At 35.5% G+C, this 13,184-nt stretch overlaps 1 long non-coding RNA gene across 1 annotated transcript; it reads left to right on the top strand.

Annotated features, from left to right (window-relative positions):
* Nucleotides 1-1,007: 1,007 nt before the first annotated feature.
* Nucleotides 1,008-12,714, top strand: LOC115920286. The gene is made up of 3 exons (XR_004062288.1): nt 1,008-1,393; nt 9,647-9,827; nt 10,383-12,714. It is a non-coding gene; the product is annotated as an uncharacterized LOC115920286 (long non-coding RNA).
* Nucleotides 12,715-13,184: the final 470 nt, after the last annotated feature.

Below are 13,184 nucleotides of genomic sequence, written 5' to 3'. Positions count from 1 at the left end.
AGGCGAATAATCGCCATAAAAGTCGGTGAAGAGCTGGAAAAGGCAATGCAGACAGATAACATGTGTGCATCATTGGTGACATGTTTAAATAAATGAACAAAGGGGTGGAACGGGAGACGCAATGAAAGAATGAACCTGCCTTATACATACTAAATGTTCAGTTTCATTTGGGGGGGGGGGGGTGGGGGGTGCTTACACCGGGTAAATGCTATGCTCGATATGCCACTAAATGAAAATGTGTCTTGCACTGGCTTAGAGACGAACATATGGGCAGTGATTCAATGTCAATATAAGTAGTTAACATCTTTCTGGCCTCAACCACAGCATTAATAGCATATGGGCAGCACAGTTTGTTTAGAAAGTCTGCTCAGAGGTGCTTCCAACTTTGTAGGTTGACCACATCTCAACCTAGACTGATGGGTATTAAAGGTAATATGTCCCATTTGCAGGCCAAACAATTAAAAAAAGTTTAAATTCAAATGGCATTTTAAAGATAATTTTAATTTAGAACTTTCCTCAAAACAAAAGGGGCTTGAAAATTAGTTGTCAAATCAACTTTAGTGATTGCAATCCATTCAGTAATAGTCTGATTTTCAGACCCTTGTACTGAATGGTTGTACGTTTTGTGCTGCGCAAAGATTCAATCAGTTTAATTTGGGCCATTACAAGAAGTGGGTTATTGATGTAGACAAATGTATCCTTTTCTGTATGTTATTACCAAAGAAAAAAAAGAAGTCATTTAGTCACTCAATAGTGTCTGACAGTAAAGTCTAGAAGTAAACGGGTTTCCTTGCATAATTTGAATATTAGGACACTGCTAACATTTAAATTTCACAGACATTCGTGACATATTCATAATTCCTGCAAAGTTCTACAGACTGATGTTGGCTGCAAAGGGGACATGTAGTACCTTTAATATGTAAAATTACAGATGTTTTGGGCGCATGAGCAGACTACTGAGTTAATCTTTGTAACCTGAAACTTTGCAGTTTGACACTGCAAAGTTACAAGGTATTTTTTGTCATACCTTGAATTGTCCCTCATTGTGACTTTCCCATCACCCCTCTTAGTGGAATGGTGAAGTCCAGCCTTTTCTCTTTAATATTTAGTGTGTGTAAGCCGTGCAGGTGAGACAGGTGAGCCAACTCTGGACCCGAAAAACAGGAATCTGGAAAGACAGCCAAAAAACATCAGTAAAAGTGAGCCAGGATCAAAAGTTCGAAAAGATGAACTTCAAAGAAGGATGCTGTGGTGCAGATAATCTGACAAGATTGAAGAGCGGCATCTAAACGCCAACAGCAACAATAACACCAGTGGACATGCTATTGTGTCACGTACTCCTGCCTCTCCATCTAATCAGAGGATGTCATTGTGTCCCACATCACTATTTGGGGTAAGATTCTCATTTAAATATTCTTTTTGTAAAAAAAAAAGAAAAAAAGAAAAGACACACAAAAATTGCTAGTTAAAGAAAAAAAAGAAAAAAAAGACACACAAAAATGACGAAAACAGTCCATTTAAACTTCACCCCACTTTGGACCCGAAAGTGGGGTGCAGTTTGGGAAGAAGCTCACCACAGAGCTAGAGAGAGAAAAGTCCCTAATCTCCAGTGTAAACAAACTTTGCCAGGACATCGCCAGCCCAACCTTGATAAGTACTGCTTGGAACTCTCTCTATGAAACTCTAGTCTTATTCACAGTCTGATATAGGTTCGGATTATGTCCATTCTTATACCTGGGAGTTGTCAGTTTCATCTCCCTTGCTTTTCCTTTATGTTCCTTTCATCATCATTGTCTAGTTTGGAATGCATGGACATAAGTAAATGTGATATAAATAATAATGCATTATACAAATAGTATAGGATATAATATACGCTAGACTGCTCTGGGTTGCCTGTTCATGATTTATAGCGCATAAATATTAGGCTTGATATATATCTGAACCTCGAAATAATATCAGTTCCAGTGTTCAACTATTTTGAATCTAATATTTGTTTGATAAATATTCCGCAGTAAATTTGACAATTATCAACATCTATACTATAGTCATATTTTTTACAAATAATAACTCATGACCCTCACACTACAAGGATAGCATTCATCCAGATTCTCCAGCTTGCTAATTCGGATTCTCCAAGACCATCCCAATTAAAGCTTGGTTTATATACACAAAGATATCTGGGAAAAAAGTGGTCTGTAATACCAGACAAGCAAGTGGGTTATTTGGGCTCTGTGCTCACCGAAATTGAAATTCTCCATTTGAAACTCTGGTAATGTCAACAAATACAGCCTTTGTTAAAGGCGTTATTTATGGTGGCTCCTAAGGGACACGCAAACGCAAAATTTGACGTATACCTATGCAACAAATTTGTGGATTTTTACGTCAAAGACGTGAAAATCCACAAATTTGACGTATACCTATGCAACAAATTTGTGGATGTTCACGTCAAAGACGTGAAAATCCACAAATTTGACGTATACCTTTGCTTGGTAATTTTTTCGTTTTTCTGTACTCAATGGCCCTGAAGGGACACGCAGACATGAAAATCTGCGTCCGATATTCATGTCTGCGTCTCCCAAAAGGGACACGCAAACGTGAAATTGGACGCAGATTTTCTTCTTCTTCACGTCTTGGACGTAAAAAGACAATAAAACCCTTGCATAGGTATACGTCAATTTTGTGGATTTTCACGTCTTCGACGTGAAAATCCACAAATTTGTTGCATAGGTATACGTCAAATATATACGTCTACGTCGGCCCAAAAGGGACACGCAGACGCGAATATTGGACGCGAATTTTTTTTCAGTAAGCTGAGCACCAGGAAGATAAGTGTATATGGGTTTGTTCAGCTATGTTTAAAACAGCTTTATCTCGACATTTGCCTGTTTTGCCTGTACCAAGCAATTACTTCTTTTTGTGCATCTTGTTGCCAATTGCCCCCCCCCCCCCCCTCCTATCACACCCTTTTATTCTCTCTCTATTTCTTTCCATCTCTCTCTATCTCTCCTGTCCATCCTCCCTTCCCATTCTCTCTGTACTATGTGTATTCGAATTTCGACAGAGAGAGAGAGAGAGATCGAGAGAGAAAAGGAGAGAGCTAGCTAGGGGAGAGACAGATTGGGAGAGAGAAACGTTGAAAGAGGAGAGAGAGGGGATAAACAGATTGGGAGAAAGATGAATTAAGAGGAGAGAGAGAGGGGAGGGGGGATAAACAGATTGGGAGTGAGAAACGATAAAAAGGAGAGAGAGAAAGAGAGAAAGGGACATTGGGAGAGAGAAATAGAGAGGGGCAGACAGATTGGGATAGAAAGAGGAGAGAGAGGGAGAGACAGATTGGGAGGGAGAAAGGAAAAGATCGAGAGAAGGGGAGAGAGAGAGAGAGAGAGATGGAAAGAAATACAGAGAAAATAAAAGGGTGATAGGAGGGGGGCAAATGGCAACAAGAAGCACAAAAAGAAGTAATTGATTGGTAATGAGAGAAGAAGAAAATCAACAATTTGAGCTATATTCAATGCATTTGCATTTCTTTGTGATTTTGTTGTCTCATTTTGTCTGAATTGAAATTGTAGACATGATGTTTAGGAGCCACGTACATTACTCTACTGCTCTCTGTTAACATATCCTTCTCTCTTCACCTTCTTTTTCCCGTTTCTATCACTCCTCTATTTCCCTCTTCTTCTTTTTTAAATTTTTTTATCTCTCTATACGATTTTGTCATGAAAATGGTTTTAACAAAAAAATCATTGTAGGCCTACGGTATTTATTTGCTGTTGGTAACTAAATTAATGAAACAAATGAAGTCCACATAATTTATGGTACCAATTTTGTATTGTTATTGTTTCATAACTTCCTCTATTAGTCATCTGATTGTCCTCAAACAATAATAACGATAGTGAATGAATAACATGTACGTTGCAACCTGTACCATTCCATTGCCAAGTGCATTCTTGCTGAAAACAATAACAAGTGAGACTTTAGAGACACTGAATATAGTCTGCAAGCACAGACCCTAATTTGACACTTTACCCCCCAAAAAATCATTGTGCCTTGAGAGAAGCCTAGCCCAGCTACTTACTGGTTGTGTCAGGAGCAGCTATAGTACATGGCCTATGGTAGTCTTATAGTGCAGACTCTCTTTACTCTCTTTTACGACTGACCAGGATTTGTGCCTGCAAACTACACTGAATAAGTTAGGTGTAGGGTCTGCAATTAGAAGACTGTGAATCTGGACAGAGTATTCGATACCAGCTGGTAATCCCTTTATCAGTAACTAGGGGCAAACAAACCCATGTACGCTTATCTTCCTGGTGCTCAGCTTACTGAAAAAAAATTCGCGTCCAATATTCGCGTCTGCGTGTCCCTTTTGGGCCGACGTAGACGTATATATTTGACGTATACCTATGCAACAAATTTGTGGATTTTCACGTCAAAGACGTGAAAATCCACAAAATTGACGTATGCCTATGCAAGGGTTTTATTGTCTTTTTACGTCCAAGACGTGAGGAAGAAGAAAATCTGCGTCCAATTTCACGTCTGCGTGTCCCTTTTCGGAGACGCAGACATGAATATCGGACGCAGATTTTCATGTCTGCGTGTCCCTTCAGGGCCATTGAGTACAGAAAAAACGAAAAAATTACCAAGCAAAGGTATACGTCAAATTTGTGGATTTTCACGTCTTTGACGTGAACATCCACAAATTTGTTGCATAGGTATACGTCAAATTTGTGGATTTTCACGTCTTTGACGTAAAAATCCACAAATTTGTTGCAAAGGTATACGTCAAATTTGTGGATTTTCACGTCTTTGACGTGAAAATCCACAAATTTGTTGCATAGGTATACGTCGAATTTTGCGTTTGCGTGTCCCTTAGGAGCCACCATAGTTATTCCACCTCCAAATTCTTTTATCTGCCGTTTCCATCTTTCCCTACATTATTCTTTAGTGGCTCCTTCTTGTATCTTCCTAATTGTTTTCTACTTCATTCATCTTCCGTTTTTTTTTCATTTAGCTTTACTATGTTCTGTATTTTCTTCTTTTCTTTTCTTCCATTTCTGTATTTCCTTATGCTGTTCTTTATTTTCTCTGTCTTTCCTTATGTTTTTAGTTATTATCAACTTTGGTCTATCTTCCGGCTAATGTTATTCCTTATTTTTCTCCTCCTTTCAACACATATTTTTGACTTTCCTAATATATATTTTGTTTAAACCTTCTTTTATCTTCCTTTTCCATCTTTCCTTTTGTTATTTTTTTTTTTACATACCTTCTATCTTCCATTTCCATTTTTCTTTAAAAATAATTACTTATTATCACCCATCTTTCCGTATGTTATCCTTTATTTCTTCCTTCCTTTATATTATTTTTCCGCATTATCATTTTTTTTGTTTTTCTATCATTTCTATCTTTCCATAAGTTATTCTTTGTTTTAAACCTTCTATTTTCTTCCGTTTCCATCTTTCCTTATTTTATTTTATGTTTTAAACCTCCTTTCATCATTTTGTAATAACTTTGTTTATGTTATTCTTTATTTTTTGTATCTATCTTTCTCCCATTTTCACAATTAATAACTCATGAACATCACACTAGTACAAGGATAACATTCATCCAGATTCTCCAGCTTGCTAATTCGGATTCTCCAAGACCACCCCAATTAAAGCTTGGTTTATATACACAAAGATATCTGGGAAAAAAGTGGTCTGTAATACCATCATTTCTATCTTTCCATAAGTTATTCTTTGTTTTAAACCTTCTATTTTCTTCCGTTTCCATCTTTCCTTATTTTATTTTTTGTTTTAAACCTCCTTTCATCATTTTGTTATAACTTTGTTTATGTTATTCTTTATTTTTTGTATCTATCTTTCTCCCATTTTCACAATTAATAACTCATGAACATCACACTAGTACAAGGATAACATTCATCCGGATTCTGAGATTGCTCATTCTCACGAAGCTTGGTGTACGCGAAGATATCGGGAAAGAAAGCGGTCTGTAATACCAGACACGCAAGTGGGGTATTTCGCTCCCCGTTCACCAAAAAAGTGAGATTCTCCATTTGAAAGTCGGGTAAGGTCGACAAATTTAGCCTCTGTTAAAGGCGTTACTCCACCACCAAATTTATTCGCATAGACGAAATAAACTCGAACGCGTTTAGAAAAATGGAGTAGGCCTAGGCCTATAAGGAAAGGCCGGGAAAACATAAATTTTGTTGGTTTGACCGTTAAATATTTTTGAGGTATTAAAGCAAGAATAGAATGTTGTAAATATTGTTTACGTTACATTTATTCCGTGCGTAATCTGAAGGTCTACTCAACTTTCTTATTGCCTATTTCTTGCCCCCCCCCCCCAAACGGCAGATCAAGGATTTGAAAATAGGGAGTGGCCGGGGCTCAGACGTCAAATTTGAAATAGGGGGGGGGGGTGGTTGTTTAGGCAGACGTCACATTTCTTGGAATTCGTTATAAAGACGGTATTTAAAAAAGTGATGATTCTGGCAAGATAAGAATTGAATTTCATCAAACTTTTATTCGATTTAATATGATCTGTATACGTATAGGATACAATATTTATTTCCCCACAACACATCAAGCCGTGATGATTGAATGTCCATTGCATGTAACACGAAAGAAACAGAAACTCTCAAATCTACAATCCTTTAGAAAGATAATAATTAGCTGAGTGATTAGGGCATTACAAGACATCGAGGGACTTAATCTATTTTACAATAGTTGATGCAACCATAATGGAACATTATGCTTCTCGATACTGAGGATATGAAATTTCAGCACAAGAGTATTTGGTTTCAAAATTTTATAGCAGTTCGTTAAAGAAACATTTCGATGCTCACTTGCATAATAAATCTCTATGACAAGCTCATTTTTATCACGACAGTTAAACCTTTTAACTTTTTTATACTAAAGATTGTTGAAGAATTGCCTAATAACTGCTCGGATGATTTTTTACCTTTCTCCGAAACCTCTTGGTTTTTTGCTCATGATTATAGCGCATTATTCTTGTTGTTACTGTATGTACATATCTGCACAACGAACGTCTTTATGATTATGATGTCCTCGTTTCGTTGTATGTTATAAATTCAATATCATGACGAGAAGTGCGTCAAAAATATCTTAACATCGAAATGATTTCTGTTCATGTTTAACTATTTTAATTGAAGCCTTTTTACTTGATCTAATACTTTTATGATGATGACATAGTCCGCAATAAACTTGACAAACATTATCATCCATACTATATGTCGTAGTTTATAACAATAATTACTCATGAACCTCACACTACAAGGACAACATTCATCCAGATTCTGAGATTGCTCATTCTCACGAAGCTTGGTGTACGCGAAGATATCGGGAAAGAAAGCGGTCTGTAATACCAGACACGCAAGTGGGGTATTTCGCTCCCCGTTCACCGAAAAGTGAGATTCTCCATTTGAAAGTCGGGTAAGGTCGACAAATATAGCCTCTGTTAAAGGCGTATACTCCACCACCAAATTTGGAACAGCTTGCCACATGCAGTATCGTGAATGCGCCCAGCACTCTGAGCGGCCGTTTTTCAGTGTATTTACTTTTAGTGTTCTTAAAAATTTGCCGTGTCGTTTGATCCTAATTTTATCTTTTTCATCTTTCTAATTTTCATCTTTCCTTATATGTATTCCTCTATTTTCCTCTCGTTTTATTCTCTCTATCTTTTCTCATGTATTTCTTTTTTTCTAACCTTCTTTATCTTCTGTTTCCATCTTTCCTTATGTATTTTTTTAAAAACTTTTTATCTTCCTTTTCTATCTTTCCTTATGCTATTCTTTATTTTCTCTTCCTTCTTTCCCTCCATTTCCATCTTTCCTTATTATCACCCGTCTTTTCCTATTTTATCCTCCATTTATATTTTCCTTCTGCATTTTTCCATTGCGAAGCACATCAATGTCCTCTTCTATACGTAAAAGAAACTTAAATAGCTAGTACTTGCTAAAAAATCAATAACAAGTGAGACTTTAGACACACTGAATCCAGGCCTATTATCAATATAGGTGTAGGGTCTGCGATGAGAAGACTATGAATCTGGATTGGATATCAGATACCAGCTGGTAATCCCTTTATCAGTAACTAGGCTATGATTGACCGCTGTCTCTCTCCCCATGGACCCTACTGGTAATCCCTTTATCAGTGATCAGTGCTCCTATCAGATTATGGTAGCACCAGGAAAAGTGGTGAACTGGTGAGCAGAGCTCAAATGAGATGTTTTCCTAACGGCTGGTTAAAGAAAAAGAAAAAGAAAAAAAAAAGAAAAAAAGATCCGCCCGCCCGTCTCTACTCCAGAAAAGCAATCGAGGACAACCAAACAAGTTTTTTGGGGGGCCTAAGTGAATAATTTTTCGGAACGGATTCAAATGACTGCAAAATTAGTCAATATTTTCATAATTTCACACCCAATTCCAAAGAAAATTTCATCTCTGGGTAATTTTATGTTCCTCTTTCTGTTGGTGATATCAGATTTTCAAAATCTTTTAGATTTTTTGAGATAGCGAACTGAGGTCACGCGCGTACTATGGTCATGCGCGTACTATGGTCATATGCCATTTTGTTCATTTGTATTGTTTGATACATGACTTAAGCATTGATCGGCAGTAAAGAAAAAAATGAAATGAAATAAGGAATGCATGCCCAAACATGCTCGCATCGTTTAACAAATCTAAACGAAACATTTTGTGTAACAATAATTTTTAATGTAAACAAATATCTATATCTAAAACATTTTAAATTCACCAAGTGTTCCAAATAAACGTCAATGGCACCTCGAGAAAACTTTAGATCTTGTTGTGTCTATGTTTATTTCTTGATAAGTCAGTTTTTCAAGTTTCTTTTCTTTCGTATTACAAAGCCTTTTTGATTCTTCATAGCATCATGTTGTAAATAAGTTTTATTAATGTTTTTCTTTTTGTTGTCGTGAGTTTTTCTGTTTTAGGGGGGGCATGTTATGTAATTTATTGTAAATGCTTTTTTTTAAGGTTGTAAGGGGTGGGGACAAAACAATACGTTAATAATCCTGTCTTCCTGTCTTCAAATTGTTTTTAATCACTCATGCATGAAATATGCATCATATGAGTTGCATCAAATGAAAGAGGAGGTTCTAAGCTTTACAAATATGAGTCATTTATTGATTATAATTGCGATTAAGTTATGATAAAACATTGATAATTATTGATTTTGTTTTTTCTGGGATGCACTGTATACCTCATACATAGATTATTATTCACTGATTGGTTGAAATTATATGATAAGGTGTATCTCGATCTATCATTGCGTCAGAGGGTTTTGGTGTCTATCAATTGATTTGAACTTTGAAAGAAGTGAAATATGCATCATATCATATGAGTTGCATCAAATGAAAGAGGAGGATCTAAGCTTTACAAATATGTGTCATTTTTAATATTATAATTGTGACTAAGTTATGATAAAATATCTATAATTCTTGGTTTCATTTTTTCTGGGACGCAGTGTATAGGGCCTTGAAAAATTATTACTATAGAGTAGACATTCTATTAGAGTTAAAAGCTAATTCAGAATTACTATTGCTTACAAACCTTGTCCTTATTAAAATGGTTCATGTGTATTTCATCAATTATACTTTAACCCCCTTCTAGAGTTTGACATAGAGCCTGGTTCCAGCACCTGGTCACTCTTCTACACTAACATGTCAAGAGTGATGCTTAGCCTGACTGGGAGATTAGGAAGACAGGACCGATCACCACGCAAGGACCGATCCCCAACTCAACCTGTGAGCAGTGTAGCTCCTCTACCTGCCCTAGCCCAGGCTACTGCCAAGTAAGTACCATCATGACATTAAAGTATTGTAAGATGACTAAAGTGACATAATTTCACTTCATAGCATCTTTCTCTATAATAATAATAATACAAAAAATTTATATAGCGCTTGTGACATAAAAGTTTCAAAGCGCTGTACACAAATCAAGATTACTTCAAGAAAAATCAATATTACTAATGGAATTATCATTACTTACATTACCAAGAAGATCAAACATTACTAGCAATCCTATTAAAGGGTTAGCTAGAGGTTGTAATGTATGCTCATCTCAATCTGTTAGGCAATATCAATTCACAGAAACTAATGATGAATATTTTGTAATATGAGTTTCCTCTTATGTACTTTCAACAGAAGGAGTCTTTTTCACCCGAACGAAGGAAATATTGAACAAACAGAAATAACTGATTTCTCTGTTTCATTTCCTTGTGTCTGATCTTATACCTGATATTGACTTCCATTACAATTATTTGATTTTAGTTGTTTTTTTTCTTCTCAAAAATGTATCGTTCCAATCATATTCCTGTATAATAACTGTTGATTCTAATGTTTTACAGATTGAAGAAAGATCAAACGCTCCATGGCATTGTCTTGGGACAAGATGGGCTGACCTTTGACCCGACCTCAGTAGCCATGTGGTGCTTTGCACCCCGAATGACCTCTTAGATGTAGGCCTGGACGATGTCAAGTACAGAGAGTTCCAGCTTCATCTCATTGATTAGGCTTAATTAAGATGTGTCTGAATATCATGTCCTAAATAACCAATAAATGGAACACGAAGACTCTAACTTTGTAGTTTCTTCTTACAATTTATGTCCAGATATATTTGATAAAAGCTTTAGATAACTCTTTCCAAATTCAGTAAGTTTGTTTCATGTGAACATTCGGTCACTACAGAAAAATTAGGATGAAATATCCCTTCTCTATGATAACTTAGATTCTAAATTTGATATAATTTCCTGCTCAGAAGGTTGGAATGTGTCTAACACGTCACTACTGAGTTTACCTTAGAGGTTAAGTGTAGAAAAGATTCAAGGGGACGGGAGCAGGGGCATATATCTGTTCATCTTTAAAATATCCCACTCTAAATTTTGAAGTATCACATGCAGAAAGCCTTTGGCTTGAAATGTGTATTGACAAGAAAAGAGTAATTGTAGGTATAATATACAGAAAACCAAATACTGATGTGTGGATGAGTTCCAAGATAAGTTGTTAAATGTTACTTCACATCTGAAAAGGTAAATTGCATTTTGATGGGAGACTTTAACATCAATCTTTTAGATACTGATCAGAAGGTCGAACATTCAAAACTGCATTGCATTGCGTAGGATTAGAGCAATTAATTACAACCCCCACAAGGATTACAAAACTGACTTCTTCTTTGATTGATCATGCATATACAAATTTAAATCTTCAAAAAATTCATGCAGGTGTAATAGAAACTGATATATCTGACCATTTTTCTATCATTGTAATTTTTGAGCAATGTACAGTTACTAGTAATGATACATAAAATAGGAGAATTGTCTACTGTAGCTTTACAAATTATGAAGATAAAAAGCTTCAGGATGAATTATCAATATCAAGATGGGATTTTATTTTCAAACAAAAAGACATGAATAAAGCATATAATAATGATAATGGTGGCTTCTTCTATAGCTCACATGTCCGTCACACTGACGCTCTTGGCGCTGCCCTGATTATTACCCTGGCTTTAGCAAGGCAGCCATTACGGCACTCTAGCATATGACATGTTTTACAAGTTATTTCAAGAGATATGTGATAAACATGCACCAATCGTAACACAAAGACCAACAGATTGATCAGTATTTCTCATGGATTGAGCATATAAAAATGGTACAGTAAATCAAAAGATTCGTTAAAAAGTCAGAATTTTGTTCAGAATAAGGCATTATGTTCCACAGAACATTTAAGTGCTTTTATACAAAGCGTTAATCCAGCCACATATTTTGTATGGAATTGAGGTATCCGGAACCACATACAAAACCAATTTGAATTGTATTTTCCTTACCCAGAAAATGGCGATGAGAGCAATAACCTTTAGCCCAAGAGGTACCCATTCAGAACCCCTGTTCCTAAAGACACAATTTTTTTCAATAATTACAACCTTCATTTCCTATCTGTCTCAACCTTCATCTATAAGTTATTGGCAATCTTCCTCACTCCTTAATTGAATACTGTCAGATAATAAATAGAGCACAGATATAGCACAAGGCGCAAAGAACACGGACAACTAAATCTGCCTAAATGCAAAACCACACAAGGTCAATTTTAGATATCATTTATGGGCATGAAAATATGGAATAGTGTACCATATGATTTAAGAGCAAAAAGATCTAAAAATGCTTTTTGGAAGAGGTTAATGAAACATCTAAATACTTTGAGTTAAACAAACGTTAAGACTATCTTTCAGATCGATCATGCTCTGTTCTCATTATATAATGCACTTGTATTACCACATTTATCATATTGTGTCAGTGTCTGGGGTATAATTGTGGCAAACTAAAAATGAACATCTTATTTAAATTACAGAAAAAGTACCGGTACTGCATATTTGTACCAGTAGCCATTATCTTGCTCATTCCGCTCCTCTTTTTATCAATCTCAAAACCTTGAAAAATTTGATTTATACCAGTATCATACAGCAGTGCTAGGGTTCCTTTATTTTCATAATCTTCTTCCATATACAATTTCGAACATGTTTCCTACAAATCTTAGTATTCATAATTATAACAAGAGAAATCGAACCAATTTTCATCGTTGGAAAACTATGTTTATGTATGAAGAAAAATCTCCTTGGTGTAATCTCCCGGTGATTTGGAATTCATTACCAAAATATATTCCCCTTTGCAATAACCAAAGATTATTCAAAAAATATCTGAACATTTATTATTTGTCCAAATACTGACGTAAAACATAACCATATTTTACACTTAGCTGTTCCTCTGGCTTATTTCTTTTGGTTTTTTATACACTGTTTGTGTTTAATTTGTTTACATGTCTTTCAGTAACAGAATAAATTGAAGAAAAAAAATGATAATTTTATATTTTAAGGGAACTTATTTTACAAGGCCCTTTGGCCTTATTTTAGTTCCCCTTTTCTCATTTTCTGTAAATTTGGTGTCTTTGCTACTGTTAATATGTATGATTGCATGTAATTAAAAAAAAAAAGTATAATATTGTAATGATGATGAAAATTAATGAACAAATGAGATGAAATGAAATGAATGAAGACTTCTTAAAATGGCAAAAAAAGAAATATCAGATTATAGAATGTCATTTATTTTTTATTTATTTATTGGTATATAATGATCGACCAACAGCACAAGGCTGAAAGG

The sequence above is a fragment of the Strongylocentrotus purpuratus genome, unplaced genomic scaffold, assembly GCF_000002235.5.
Source record: "Strongylocentrotus purpuratus isolate Spur 01 unplaced genomic scaffold, Spur_5.0 spur5_scaffold_8, whole genome shotgun sequence".
In the NCBI taxonomy this organism is placed as follows: domain Eukaryota; kingdom Metazoa; phylum Echinodermata; class Echinoidea; order Camarodonta; family Strongylocentrotidae; genus Strongylocentrotus; species Strongylocentrotus purpuratus.
Note: the sequence above shows the minus strand (reverse complement) of the source record. Positions and strands in the feature narration are given on the sequence as shown.